At 41.5% G+C, this 13,738-nt stretch overlaps 1 long non-coding RNA gene across 1 annotated transcript; it reads left to right on the top strand.

The window, feature by feature from the left end:
- Positions 1-1,759: 1,759 nt before the first annotated feature.
- On the top strand, positions 1,760-2,568 carry LOC112434868 (uncharacterized). The gene is made up of 3 exons (XR_003024270.2): positions 1,760-2,262; positions 2,348-2,455; positions 2,533-2,568. It is a non-coding gene; the product is annotated as an uncharacterized LOC112434868 (long non-coding RNA).
- Positions 2,569-13,738: the final 11,170 nt, after the last annotated feature.

Genomic DNA, 13,738 nt, shown 5'->3' with positions numbered 1-13,738 from the left:
ATAAGAAGGTAGCACCTCTCCCATGATCCCAGGACGTGGGTGTGAATGCCAGAACACTCTGGAGTCACACAAAGTCTTTAAAGACTACTATCATTACACAATTGGTTCTACACCTCTGAGCATATATGGTTAGATATTCCCCAATAAAAATGACAATGATAAAATATAAATCCAACAATGGTTTTCAGGGTTTTTATCGATAACTTCGTTTCCCTGGGTCTTTTCCCGTGTTGTAGTCGTGTGTCTTATTTTGAAAGAAATGTTTACGCGTTACCATAGCGACCAGAGAGCATTAAGGCTGCAGACAGGTGCATCCAACAACATTTTATTTTCCCTTATTTGATTTATGGACCTAACTGTATGAACTGGACTTTGGCTTTAATTCTGCTCCTCTTCATCATTGCTGTGTTGCATTTCCATCATTCTGCTGCTGGATTCACTGCAGGCTTTAACAAACACTCCTTTGGGTCCAGGCCCAGCCACGTGTTTGTAAGCTGCTGTGCTCCTCACAAATAAAGCCTGAAGCAGCACTGAGCCCTGTTACAGTTATAGTGTTAGAGCAGCGGCTGCAGCCTACAGCATTTAAACTAGCTGTGTAATACTTCAGCTTTACATCATGGAGTAGTAGTTTATTAAACCCCCCAAAATATGACTATCCAGAGTTGGGACCAGGAAGCAGAGTTGCAGTCTTACACGCCTCTCTGCAGCTTCTCTCCTCCTGCTACCCCCCCAAAAACCCATCTCCATAGAGACTGTGTCAGCTTCCAAACAGACAAAAAACAAGCTAAAAACCAGCAACAAACAACTTAAACATAAACAATCACAAAGAAAGAACAATACAGTATCCACATCTGAACCAAAGAGTAAAACAGTGAAATGTGGATTATTAAACATTAGGTCTCTCTCCTCCAAGTCTCTGTTAGTACATGTTAGTAAAAACATTTCTGCATTTTATCCATATTTTATTTTTAACTCAAAATCAAAGATTCCAGATTCTCCTACATGTTGGTTTTGAATCAGATAGGACGACAGATTTCAGGTGGCCCTGTGTCTTTCTCTATTACATTTGCCACTGTGTAACTCAAAGTTATTTAAGGACTAGTTTATTTCAATGGATGAGTTTACTGACTGACGCGCAGAAGAAATAGTTCTTTATGGAGCCTAGATGGTGTGAATGATGAGACCAAAGACTGCAATATCTTGTACCAAAAATATATTGAATAAATGGAGGAAAGGGGAAATGGAACAAAATAATTAACACAACACACAACATAAATGCCCACAATTAAATAATAAATCAATGCTGTGATCTTTCTGTGCAAAAGTCCTTTTTGGTCCTCTTCTTTTTAAAGTTCACTTTTAAGGTATTCCTCCTTAGAGTCCAGCTTCATACAAATGGGGAAATATGTCCGTAATCCAAAGACGGCTAAGTGGGGGAAAGAGGGGAAACAAAGAATGGTCCTACCGGCTCGCCACTTCAATATGAAGAAGATTAATTCAAAGGGAGGGAACAAAACCTGACCTGTAGGTCAGAAAAACGTCCATTAGCACATCAAGTTCGATTCAGTTTACCGGTAAACAAATATATTTTTCTGCAAGCCTGTGTAACAATGCAAATCATCATCAACCAATGTACAACAGTTAAATTATTAATTATCTTGGCTACGTAGCTTAATCTATACATTCCAGTAGCGTTCGCTACAAACAATACAAAAACAACAATAAAGGAAAACAGCTGTCTAACAGACAGCATAGCCGAATTCAAGGCAACACATAACAATAATCATTCAATCGCACTTTGTTTCAAAGTAAGCCCATTAAAGTGCTTAAGTAAATAAAAGTGTTCAAAAACAGCGGTTTTTGAGCCGGAGTTCTGCTCGCGGTGGGAACGCTGCCGCAAAAAGCCACTTTTTAATCGCGAAAACGATCGACTGGTTACTGACAACCAAAAGGTTGTTTTTGGTAGATATTAAAGATCATGGGTGGGCGGGGCAAATGGAGCAGTTTTCTACAGTCGAGTAAAATTCCAGGAAAGAGCTGGGTGTGGCTTTCCTTTAAATCACATGATCAACAGCTTTAAGATGGAGGCAACTCGCTCAGTGTTTCCTGTTTCATTCTTAGACTGTGGCGATGGTAAGTAGCAGCTTTTCACTTGTTACCTGGCATCTTTTCAGCCACCAATGATAGTCATTGTATGTTATCAACATTTCACTAACTATGTTTTCTCTCATGTTTAAAATAGGCCGACCAAGAGCAAAATAGGTATGTCTGCAGACTCTGCTGTAGCCAAAGTTATCAGATCTCCTGTGTTTTTAAATCCCTAACTGCTCGATCATTATCATTTTAGAAGACAACAATTTCTCAAAGGAGGTTCAAAACTAATGCCTACAAGATTACCAAGAGGATGGTTCGGGGCTCTTACATGACTCCGGGAAGTCAACACTTGGTGGATGAGGTGTGTTACCTTTGACACTTTTAAGACAGTCCTGTTTATCACTACTAACAATAAGCAAATATGTTTTCACTCAACAGATCCTTCACAGCATGTCGTTTCTGGGCAAAATCAACAACATCCCCTTTTCTCCAGAAGAAATCTTCCCTAATCCTTTTGTGTTGGGTTCTTTAATGAGAAGATATCCCAGGCCTTTTAAGTTGTATTCGACTCCGCTTCCCAGGCGAAGTCCCTTCTCCTGTGTGCTCGACATGGTAAGATAACTCTTCTCACATTTTCAGTCAATCTGACAAACTTCCAGTTTTTAGGAAAGTATAATGCAAAGTGCTTTTTTACTGAGAAATCCAAAGAAAATCCATACTGTACCTTATACTTCAACATATGCTTCTAGCTATACTTCTCCACCAAACACAGAGACTGCAGGAGAGCTGGAGACTTGCTTCAGAATTTGTTAGTTCTAAATAATGTCTAACAGACTCATTATTGGAGATGCTTACAGTCTTCAAGGCGTATATGATGCTGTCACTGTGTAGCTGCTGGATCTGTTAAGCTCAAAGACTCTAAATTCAGCGTGTTTTGACAGCCCGGCATAGCAAAATAGAAAAAAAAAGGTCAATTAGCAAATTTAATTATAAATTAGTGAGAACAAAGATGGATTTTTGCTTATTGATTTAAAATTAAATAGATTTTTGTGACATGTTTCACCCCCTATCTTAAAATGTCTAAACCAAAAGCATCCAATGGTCCTGCATAGTTAAATAAGTCAAGCAGCGAAACAAACATGTTGATCAACTTTCTATGAAAAACAACTATATAATCAGGTGCAACACTTTGACCAGATCTGTAACTGTTTTCAGATCGTCCTGCAAAATAACTCAGAGAATGAAGAGCAAATAAAGCAGAGTCTGCAAGATCTCCTCACAGACTTGGACTTAGAAGAGAATAATAAAAAAACAGCTTTCGTCTCGTCCACCATCTGCATTTCTCAAAAATCCCAAACCAACAAATCAGAAAGGTACTGCGGAGTCTCCATGTCCACCAAAGGTCCTAACGCTGGGAAAATTATGATTGCTGCCTCCTGTCTTAGCAAATGGCATAAATATGTATCTGGTGCGGTGATGACCTATTATCCAAACACAGTCCAGAAAGATTACTTTGATGGAACAATTGAAGTACCTGGAAATATCAGGTGTGAGGCTTTTTGTCTCCGTGATGGTGCCAGAATGAAGCCTTGCAGATCATGTAAGAATTTGTTTGGCTTGAACACAGAAGACCTCAGAGAGTGGCCATATGGTAACTGTGCTGAAGCTGAGAGCCTGAGCAATTTGCTTGAAAATGAGAGAGAAGTTGAAACACATGTGGATGAATACTCAGCTGAAAAGGATAACAGGCAGAGAGCTGAGGATGAGGTTGGGAGGGTTCTTAGAACCGTGTTGCAAAGGATTCGGTTTAACTGGACAGGTGAATTTTACAACCCAGAACAAGAGTGAGATTTCATGAAATCATTTGCATTCATCATTCTGATAAATCAAAGATTCTCTGCTCTGACAGCATCTGTGTGGATTTTCTGTAATCACAGAGACGTGTATAAGCATGTTTACTTTCCATCTCCATGTAATTGTCACATTTAATAATTAAAACTGGCTTCTATGGGTTTTTGTTTGTTTGCTTACATATCTAGTGTTTAATGCAATATGAAGCATTATCAGACAGCATTTATTGGGAAGAATCCCATGTTTATACTGGTCTGTACCCAGGGTACACAGAAAATAAAAACACATGTTTTCTTATTATGATCCCAACTATAATTTACTTAAGCAAAAGCACTACATGTGTAGTTATAATATTTATAGCAGTTACTGTTGAGCTTTAAATTTATCATCTTAAATGTTTATATGCTGATTATATTGCTTTATATAAGAAAGGCCTAACTCTGAGTACACTCTGTGCCAAAAAGTGCTGACAGGAAACTGCATGCTTTTGCAGAAACGTGCTTTTGCAGCTAGAAAGTGAAGCTGATATATATCAGTTTTAATTAGTTTTTACCAACTGCTTGCTAGGGCAATCCCACGAGTTTGGTGTTTTTGTATTGAACATGATTCCAAGTGCTTTCTATAACACATAGCAGAGGTGCCACAACAAAGACTGAGAAGAGGACAGGAAGAGACAGTGAAAGAGATGCACTCCTTCGCCATTCATGTTAAAGCGTTGCATAGCTTTAATTTTAGAGAGTGTTGCATAACTTCAGTCATTTTTCTACCACAGGTGAAGCCAAGAATTGTGAAGCTCTCTTTTGGCCAAATACCAGAATCTGTAAGAAGAAGAAAAAACAAACAATCAAATAGGTCATTATTAAGAGGACAACAATCTCTTGATGATTATCCACAGTGTCTTTGATAACTCTGAGATACAAACTGTCAAGTATATACACATCCCAGCAAACAATAGCTGTGTTTGACTAAAGTGATTAATAACAAGGACAGAGCTACAATCACTACAGTCAAACATAAAGGGCTTAATCCTGAATCCAAGTCTGAGCTGTGATGCCGTTGGTGCTGAAAGCTGCTCAGATCCTGAAGCTGCACGTTTTGTCTCTCTCTAACCAAACCAGCAGCAAAAGAAGACACATTTCGCTTGACATAAACATTGTCATGAATTCCCTCTTACTTTTGCTGGTTTGCTTCCACCACCATTAAAACACACACAGAAAAACAACACAGCACAGCTCTCTGCCTCTCTCAGTGTACTTTAAGAACACCGTTTCCCATCTCAAATCTCTGTTTTTGGCATTATTCGCTTGCTTGTTATGAAGCAGTCTACCGTTGTTTACAGCCATTTTTTTTAATGACTTCTGACAAGACAGCCTCATTTCTGCTGTTCAATACCAAATTTTATTTATTTTTTTCAAATTAAGTGAAACTGCAAAATGCTCTGCTGTGTCTCTATTAAAACCTCTTATTAAAACCTCTGAATCACTTCAGCAGCATCAGCCAATGTACATTTGTTGAGTCGTGGTTCTCGTCTGCTTTTGTTCTACTGCAGAATAATATTTTTAAGGTTATCTACTGTAAAAAGCTAGGCCAGGAAAATCTGCTTCATGGTTTTGTGTTTTATCCTCAGTTACTTTGACACAAAAGCATCTGCTGTGATGCTCACACCTCTGATGAAGTTTCACAAGTGTCAGTACTGATAAATGATCAGAATTATAATGTTTCTGACTCTCTGAGTAAGAATTAAATGGAATCTAATTGGGACCTTGTGAATTGGAATTGAACAGGTTCTAGAAATCAGGGATGATACTCAGCTCCAATACCCACCTATGATATTAGGCTTACGAACGCTGACTGGGTTTCATTTACCAGCTTTTTATGTTCTTCCTGCAGTTTCCTCCCCACATCACTCATCTTAACTTTTTTCCAGTCCTCCTCAGTCTAAACAGAACACACAACAATACAAAGAAAAGCTCAGGTGATTGATCTCTAACACTAGGCATCCCCAGTCTTATTCTTAGCAGTCTAACTTCTCACCATATCTTTGAAGGCCTCTCCATTGTAGTAGCGCTTGGATGCTGGATACTCTATCGTTTTGTCACATAGTTCCAGGAAACTGGAAGCCACCAGATGCAGCTCCTCTCCGTCATAGCCGTACAGCTTTTTGTCCTCACGCGTCATCAGCACAAGCTCGTCACATGGACATGAGGTGCCCTTTACCACACCAATAACCTGCATTTTTACAATCTCGGGAAGGTAGAATTTTCCCCAGGCGTTAACTTCATCATCATCCCCGTTGTATTTGGTGTTCTCAAGCTCTTCTATCCACAGGTCAGCACCACTTGGCTTCTTCAGGTGAACGCACATGCTTTTGTTTTTGGAAACAAAATCTTTCACCCATTTCAGGTACTTTTCACCTGGAAAGAAGCAGACAAGGAAATATGGATGAATGTAGAAGTGTTGGAAAAGACAAATAGCAAGGTTATCCTACAGCAGTTTGTGAAAATGTTGTATCTTGAAATAAGCAGGCAAAATGAGGATCTCACTTATCTCATATGTTCTGACTACCGACTTTCTTCAGTTAAAGGACAAAAAAAGGGCACACTGGAGGCTGACAGAGTGTGCAATGGTGGGAATCATTTTGCAGAACTCACTAAAGTTTGTTTCTCCTGGAACAAGCTTTTTACACTTCGGCAAATGAAAATACTGTGTTAAACTAAAAAAGAGCACCAGACCAAGGTCTACAGTACTAACAGAAAAGCATGCCGTTACCTGTTGCCTGTCGACACAGCTGCTGATCTTCCTCACCAAAAAAATGAGGATCCCTGAAAGGAATAGAAAGGTTATGTTAAAATGAATGACTGTCACGGTGATCATGGGAAGCTCCGAAATATCACAACAATAGCTACGAAATCACAAAATGCAGTGTGATGTCTGTAAGCACCAAACATGACATCTCTGCAAATTCATCTTGAAACATGTAGGTACCTCACACGTACAGCTGCAGCCATCTCAGCCATTTATCACTGTGGCTGCCAAGTGGCTGCCACTTCACAAGCGCATGGCACAACATAGAAGAGCCACCTCCACAGGACAAGACTCAGCAGTCCATCTGCATCTTAAGGATAAAGGACACTCTTTCGAGGATGCTAATGTTCACATTTTGGACAGAGAGGACAGATGGTTTGAAAGAGGAGTGAAAGAAGCATCTATGTCCACTGTGAGCGACCATCTTTGAACAGAGGCGGGGTTTACGACACCAACTGTCTGCCATCTATAATCCAGTTTTGAGATCCCTTCCCAGACGCCTTAACGCCCACTCACATCCTGGGCCATCTGACCTCAGGAATTCGCATGATAAGGTGGGGCCAGGTTTCACAATGAACTCACCCGAAACTCTGGCTGATTGGGACCCACACCCAGTTTCACACCTTGGCTCAGGCGATTAGAGGATCATCAGGGGGTCCTTTTGTCCCTCTGTGGGGGGAAACTCCCACTAGGTTTATATCTGGGACTCTCCACCATTTGACCTTAGAACTGAAGAAGCTTCTCGGATGAGAGGTGAAACGTCTTCAAGCAACTTAAAGAAGTCCAGACGCTTTTCTTTGCAAGCTCCTTTGACTACGATGACCTGGATGACTGAGAACCTTCACAGACATAAGGTGAATGTGACAAACAAAGCGCCTTCTTGTTCTCTGTGATAATGTAAAGGTATTAATGAAAAAACAAACGAGTAAAAAACGGACTGGAAACATGTCTTCAATCAAAACTCGACAAAAACAAAGAAACAGCCTCACTTCTCTGCGACGCTCCCTAAAAATGACGTTACGTGTTACGTACCAGAGATTTCTATACAGCCCTTTATCAAGCCGAGAGAAAGTGACGCAAAACCCTCCAACTAATAACGACTAGCAGAGAGGCTCAGCTGAGTGTAGTTACCTGGTTTGCAGACGCATACAGACGTTTCCTGTCCTCTCGGACGCAGCTGTGATAGAACATGTGGTGCATTACCGCCACCAACTGGCTTGGAGTGAGGACCGGAAATCGCTCATGCCAAATCAAAAAAAAAAAACATAAAGAAAGATTAAGTGAAGAGATAAATGAATATATTAAATCAAGAAGAAAAAAACCCACCACCGGACATATACATCCTCATATCCTTCTGTACAAATGAGTTTGTTTTAGAAACTGAAAAAAGCCACAAAACCTTCACATCTAGAAATCCTTTGCAGTAAAACTTGTTTTTTGGCAGGTTCCACAGGTTTTGAATCAGTTTTCTTCTTTATTCCTGATAATTTTGACAATGAAAAAGAACATGTTCTATAGGGCTTTGGAGTTGACGTCACGCCGCAATGCATTGTGGGAGCGCGGCACCATTTTCGAGGTCTACGAATCAAAACAAACACACTGTGTTGGAACGACGATTACAAGATGCTTAAAAGCAGCTCAAAAGAGAACGGACTGTATAGAGACCGATTGCGTCCAGAGGCGAAGCGGCGGTACTTGCAGAAAATAGCGTGCAGTGGAAATGTGGACCCGTATGAAATACGGCCGTGGAGTAGAAACCCTGAAGATGTAGCCTGATATATTTTTGTACCTTATCTGTGGAGTCAGCGCGTACAAGTCGTCATTCAAACAAAGGTAAGTCAGCTCGAGTACTGCGTGTGAAATGCGTTTGATTTCCCTGCAAACATTCACATTAGTGCAGCATAAATTCATTCATGAGGGGAAATTACAGTGAGAACATGTGGAGGCTGTTAGAGGGAGAAGATCGTGAGTTCAGTGCAGGGCTGTGCAGAGAGGTTTAAAGGGGCGGGTGCTCAAAGTTAAAAAGGGGCACATTGAACCAGGCTGAATAACAACAACACACATTCATCAAGAATCTAATATGGGAAGGGCAGGGCTGTGTTGGTCTGAGACTGTAGACATTAAAAAGTCCACAGGAGAGATGGTAGCTGATTAAACAAGTGTCATGAGATAATAACAAAATGCAAAGATTGGTGACAGCGCTTGGAACCATAAGGCAACAAAAAACTATGTATGTAAAAAAAAAAATATAAATATATATATATATATATATATATATATATATATATATATACACACAGTGGGGCAAAAAAGTATTTAGTCAGCCACCGATTGTGCAAGTTCCCCCACTTAAAATGATGACAGAGGTCAGTAATTTGCACCAGAGGTACACTTCAACTGTGAGAGACAGAATGTGAAAAAAAATCCATGAATCCACATGGTAGGATTTGTAAAGAATTTATTGGTAAATCAGGGTGGAAAATAAGTATTTGGTCACCTCAAACAAGGAAAATCTCTGGCTCTCACAGACCTGTAACGTCTTCTGTAAGAAGCTTTTCTGTCCCCCACTCGTTACCTGTATGAATGGCACCTGTTTGAACTCATCATCTGTATAAAAGACACCTGTCCACAGCCTCAAACAGTCAGACTCCAAACTCCGCCATGGCCAAGACCAAAGAGCTTTCGAAGGACACCAGGAAAAGTATTGTAGACCTGCACCAGACTGGGAAGAGTGAATCTACAATAGGCAAGCAGCTTGGTGTGAAAAAATCAACTGTGGGAGCAATCATCAGAAAATGGAAGACATACAAGACCACTGATAATCTCCCTCCATCTGGGGCTCCACGCAAGATCTCATCCCGTGTGGGGCTGCTGGTGGAGCTCACTAGGATGAGCAGGTGACCACGAGGTGGAGAGCAGCTGGCCTGGCTTTGACCCGGGCCACGCCCCCTTTCTCTCTGCTTTGCTGTCACTTATCTTCACTGCTCTGTCCAATAAAGCTGAAAAAGGCCCCGAATCAAAGAAATCTGCTGCAGCCTCTGAAATGTCTTCTGTTTCCTTCCCGACGGCTTTTTCACCGTCAGCCCATCAGACAGTCCAGCAGCATTTATGATGATGTCATGATGTTGAAGAGGCTGCTACGGTGGCCTCCCATGACCCCCAGCCTCATCACAGCTGAGATGCAGACATTTGAAAACATTCAGCAGACAACTGAATAACAGTCCAACACAACAGTCTGTGTGCAGACACACACTGACCTTTCATATAGTCAAACACAGCTGGTTGAGTCATTTCTCTGTGAGTCTAAAGTGAATCTAGTATTTGAAAGTCCACTTCCTGTATTTGTTGTTGAAGACTTCTTCAGCTTCTTCTCAAGGACATCAGCTGCTTGTTTGGCAGCAGAGGCAGTTAAGAAGCTTCCTGAAAAACACTGAACAGTGAGTTCACTGTGGCATATGACAGATTCAGCTTTCTGTGTGCAAATGTGTCTGTGTCGACCTTTCAAATGCTGTTGAATCCAAAACATCAGCGGCTCCTCGGCTGCTCGCTTCATGCACTTCTGTCTGTGTGACAGTCCAATGACATCACAGCTGTTTCCAGCCCCAGTGTCTCAGGACTGGACACCTTTAAACATGTCGAGGATCAAACAGCGTCCAGCTAAACACACATGAAACTATCAGAGCTGACAATCATTCCAATAACATCTAATGGTTCATGTATGTAGACACAGGACTACAAGGAAATGGCTCTCAGCATCTGGCTGTGGGAACACATGAGTCCCTGTTTGTGTTCAGATTGTGTGCATGTTTTAGACGTGTGTCACATGTAGAAACACAACAATCCCACAATGACACACAGATGTGTTTGACACAGCTGTGCAGCTGTAAGTTGTTTCTAATGATTCATTGAAGCTCTTCTAACATTCTGGAGACGATCAGTACATGAATCTGTTCAACACGACAACAATTTGACTTCAGTGTGAACGTTTGCATTAAATAACCTTCTTCATCCAGCTGACAGCATCTTCATCCTATGATGTGAACAGTTCCTCCTGTTGATGACAAACCTCTGACAGGATCTGCTTGAGGAGCTTTTTCATGTGCAGCTCTCTGAGCTCAGGGCTGAGCTGCTGTTTCATCTTTAAGAGCTGCTGCCTCCTCGCCGGACTTGTTCTCCTCTTCTTCTCCTAATGACACCATTTCTGCTTCATATTAAATTCAATAAAGATGCTGACATGTATCTGTAGCAGCAACATAATTGAATCTAGAACAACTGGAGCCAAACCAGTGGCTCTGCTGGGATCACTGGTGAGCCAACACTTCCTTGTTGATGCAGATTTCAGGGCTTCCTTTTGCTCCTCCGTTATAACTGTTCTCTCTTCTCAACACATGATGACACAAAGGAATCAGCAGTGACAAAGATGATGCTGAAGAGAAGCACACACTTCACACATATAACAGAGCAGTGCAGTTACACACACCTCTGCTCGACATCAGGCCTCAAACAAAGACACAAAACACTAACTTGACTCTAAACAGAAGAAACCAGCAGCTGTTTCTGTTCTGTGCTTATTTATATTTGACACACATGCTTCTCTTTGTGCAAACACACATCGCACTATAAGGGTAACCTCGCACACAATGATTGGACAGCACAGTGATGATGCTGGGAGATCCTATACGCAGCAACACAGAAACACTGAGAACTTTAAACAATGATGGAAAGTGTTATAAATGACTTGTTGGCCTCTGATCTGTCACAAACAGCTGAAACGTGTCTCTCATGAGTCACATGAAGGTTTTTGACAGAAAGGACAAAAAGTAGCTGCAGTCAGTTTGTGTCATTTTTAGATTTATTCATCTGGGAGAAAAATCTGAGGGACATTAAAATGTGTTTTCAACAGAGACAAGAACATGAATATAACAGAACAGGTAAATGAAGATGTTTCAAGTAAACAGCTGGACTGATCAGGTCCAAACACAGAGTGATAAACTTGTCAAACAGCTGTCATATCTTTATATAGAAGCTCTTTATAAATGCTGCTCACTGCAGTCTGTTTACTAATAATGTCAAAGTGTTAGAAACACAGAAACATCAGAATGGTCTTTGTTCACAGAAACCTGTCTGGGATCCTTTGTTGTTCTTTTGATGCAGAGTTACATTATAAATATAAAGAGTTATTTCAGAGTCTCATCAGTTTTCCTGCATGTCTTTATTTAACACATCAGCAGGGCTGAAGCTCTCATGTTAAACACACACTGATCTATGGACACGTTCATGTGTTTCTAACAGAACCAGGCTGTTATCAGCCTGCACTAACATTATGTCACACACACTGAATGTAACAGTGACAGTTTACATCATCACACAATCAGCTGTGATTGTTTCACTGTCATCAAACGAGTCAACAGGAAGTAGAATCAATAGAAACCAATCATTTCCTGACAGCATGTCTGATGGAAATAAGTGCAGATTATGTATGAAGTCTAACTGCACACAGTAACTGTGTTACAATAAGGACTTAACAGCGCCCTCTGCTGGAGTGTTTCAGTACTGCGTTAACTAGAATACACCACCTCCTCCTCACACCACCTGCTACAGCTCTACTCTTCTATGACTACAGTCATCCACAGCACTGATGTGAGGTCACATGGTTCATATGTAAGGAGCACAGCTGACCTCAGGTCAGTTTAATGACTGTGAGCAGCAGCTGTGTTATTGTCACTGTGACAGGGAGACACTCTCAGACACAGCGCTCATGTCAGCTTGTTCTCATGCAGGAGGATCAGGAGCTCCATGTTTGTCTTTCTGTTTGAATCATGATGTGTTTGTGCCATCAGAGTCTGTCATGAGTACTCAGGGTTTCACAGCAGCTCTTCTGGATGCTGACGAGGACTCCAACCTCATGTTTCACCTCTCTGAGCTTCTGATGTCTGTGAACACTCGTGTTTCTTCTCTGGGCTCATCTGGACAAAAACACCTTTCTGTGTTTGGCTGCAGCCTCATTCTGACTGACAGGAAGTGTGTTATCCATGAGCTGCACTTCTGTGAGGAAGTTTCCTGCTGTGTTTCCTGTCTGTGGACAAACACGAGTGTTCCAGCTGAGGACTTGCTTCCTTCCACCTGTCCATACAGGACATCACGCTGTCTGCAGCTCTGTAAATGCAGCTCCAGGTCCTTCCACGTGCTGCTCTGTATTTGTGCAGTTTGTAGTGTGTCCTGGGAAACGTAGCACACATGGTGTTCTTCTGCTGTTTCCTCCTTTCACTGAGTGTGAAACACTGACGCTGTGCTGTTGTTCACAGAGGGGAGCTGATTCTAGCTGCAGCTGGACTCTGTCATCTAACTGAATGTGTTGGTGCTGATCACGGGGCTCTGAGGGGGGAGCAGCAGGAGGACTCTGGATGCTGACGTCAGTGTATCTGTGGAAGCTCCCACAGCGTGTCTGTCATTCAATATTGTGCTGTATATTGTATCTATGCAAAGATGAACAGACTGTGTGTTCACTGGTCTCTGTGCTGCAGCTCTGATGTCATCATCACTCCCTCCTCCACCCTCAGCAGTCCCAGCATGCTGCTGTGGTGCACCCCACCCTCACTCTACACCTGAGCCACAGACCACACCCTCCACCTCAATATACACCACAGTTTTCTCTGCTGTGGAAATGAGATCAGGAGGAAATCATCATTATTATTATTTAATAAACGCTCACATTAATGTGGGCTTATTTGTTTCATATTAGAAACATTAGTTGAGTGTTTTTAGTATAAAATGGTCAAAGTCCCTCTTTTTGCTCCTCCCCTCACCTGTGGATGGACGGTGCTGTTACCGTGGTGACAGCTTGGATGTGTTTCAGTCCTGCCTGGTTATCACTGCAGGAATCTTTCACATTTATTACAGGTAATAACTCTGATTTTTCTGTGTATTATGAACCAAATGTATCCTGATACACACAGAGATGGATGAGCAGAGGTTTTTTTTGCAGTTT

The sequence above is a fragment of the Maylandia zebra genome, linkage group LG5 (assembly GCF_041146795.1).
Source record: "Maylandia zebra isolate NMK-2024a linkage group LG5, Mzebra_GT3a, whole genome shotgun sequence".
NCBI lineage: Eukaryota > Metazoa > Chordata > Actinopteri > Cichliformes > Cichlidae > Maylandia > Maylandia zebra.
Note: the sequence above shows the minus strand (reverse complement) of the source record. Positions and strands in the feature narration are given on the sequence as shown.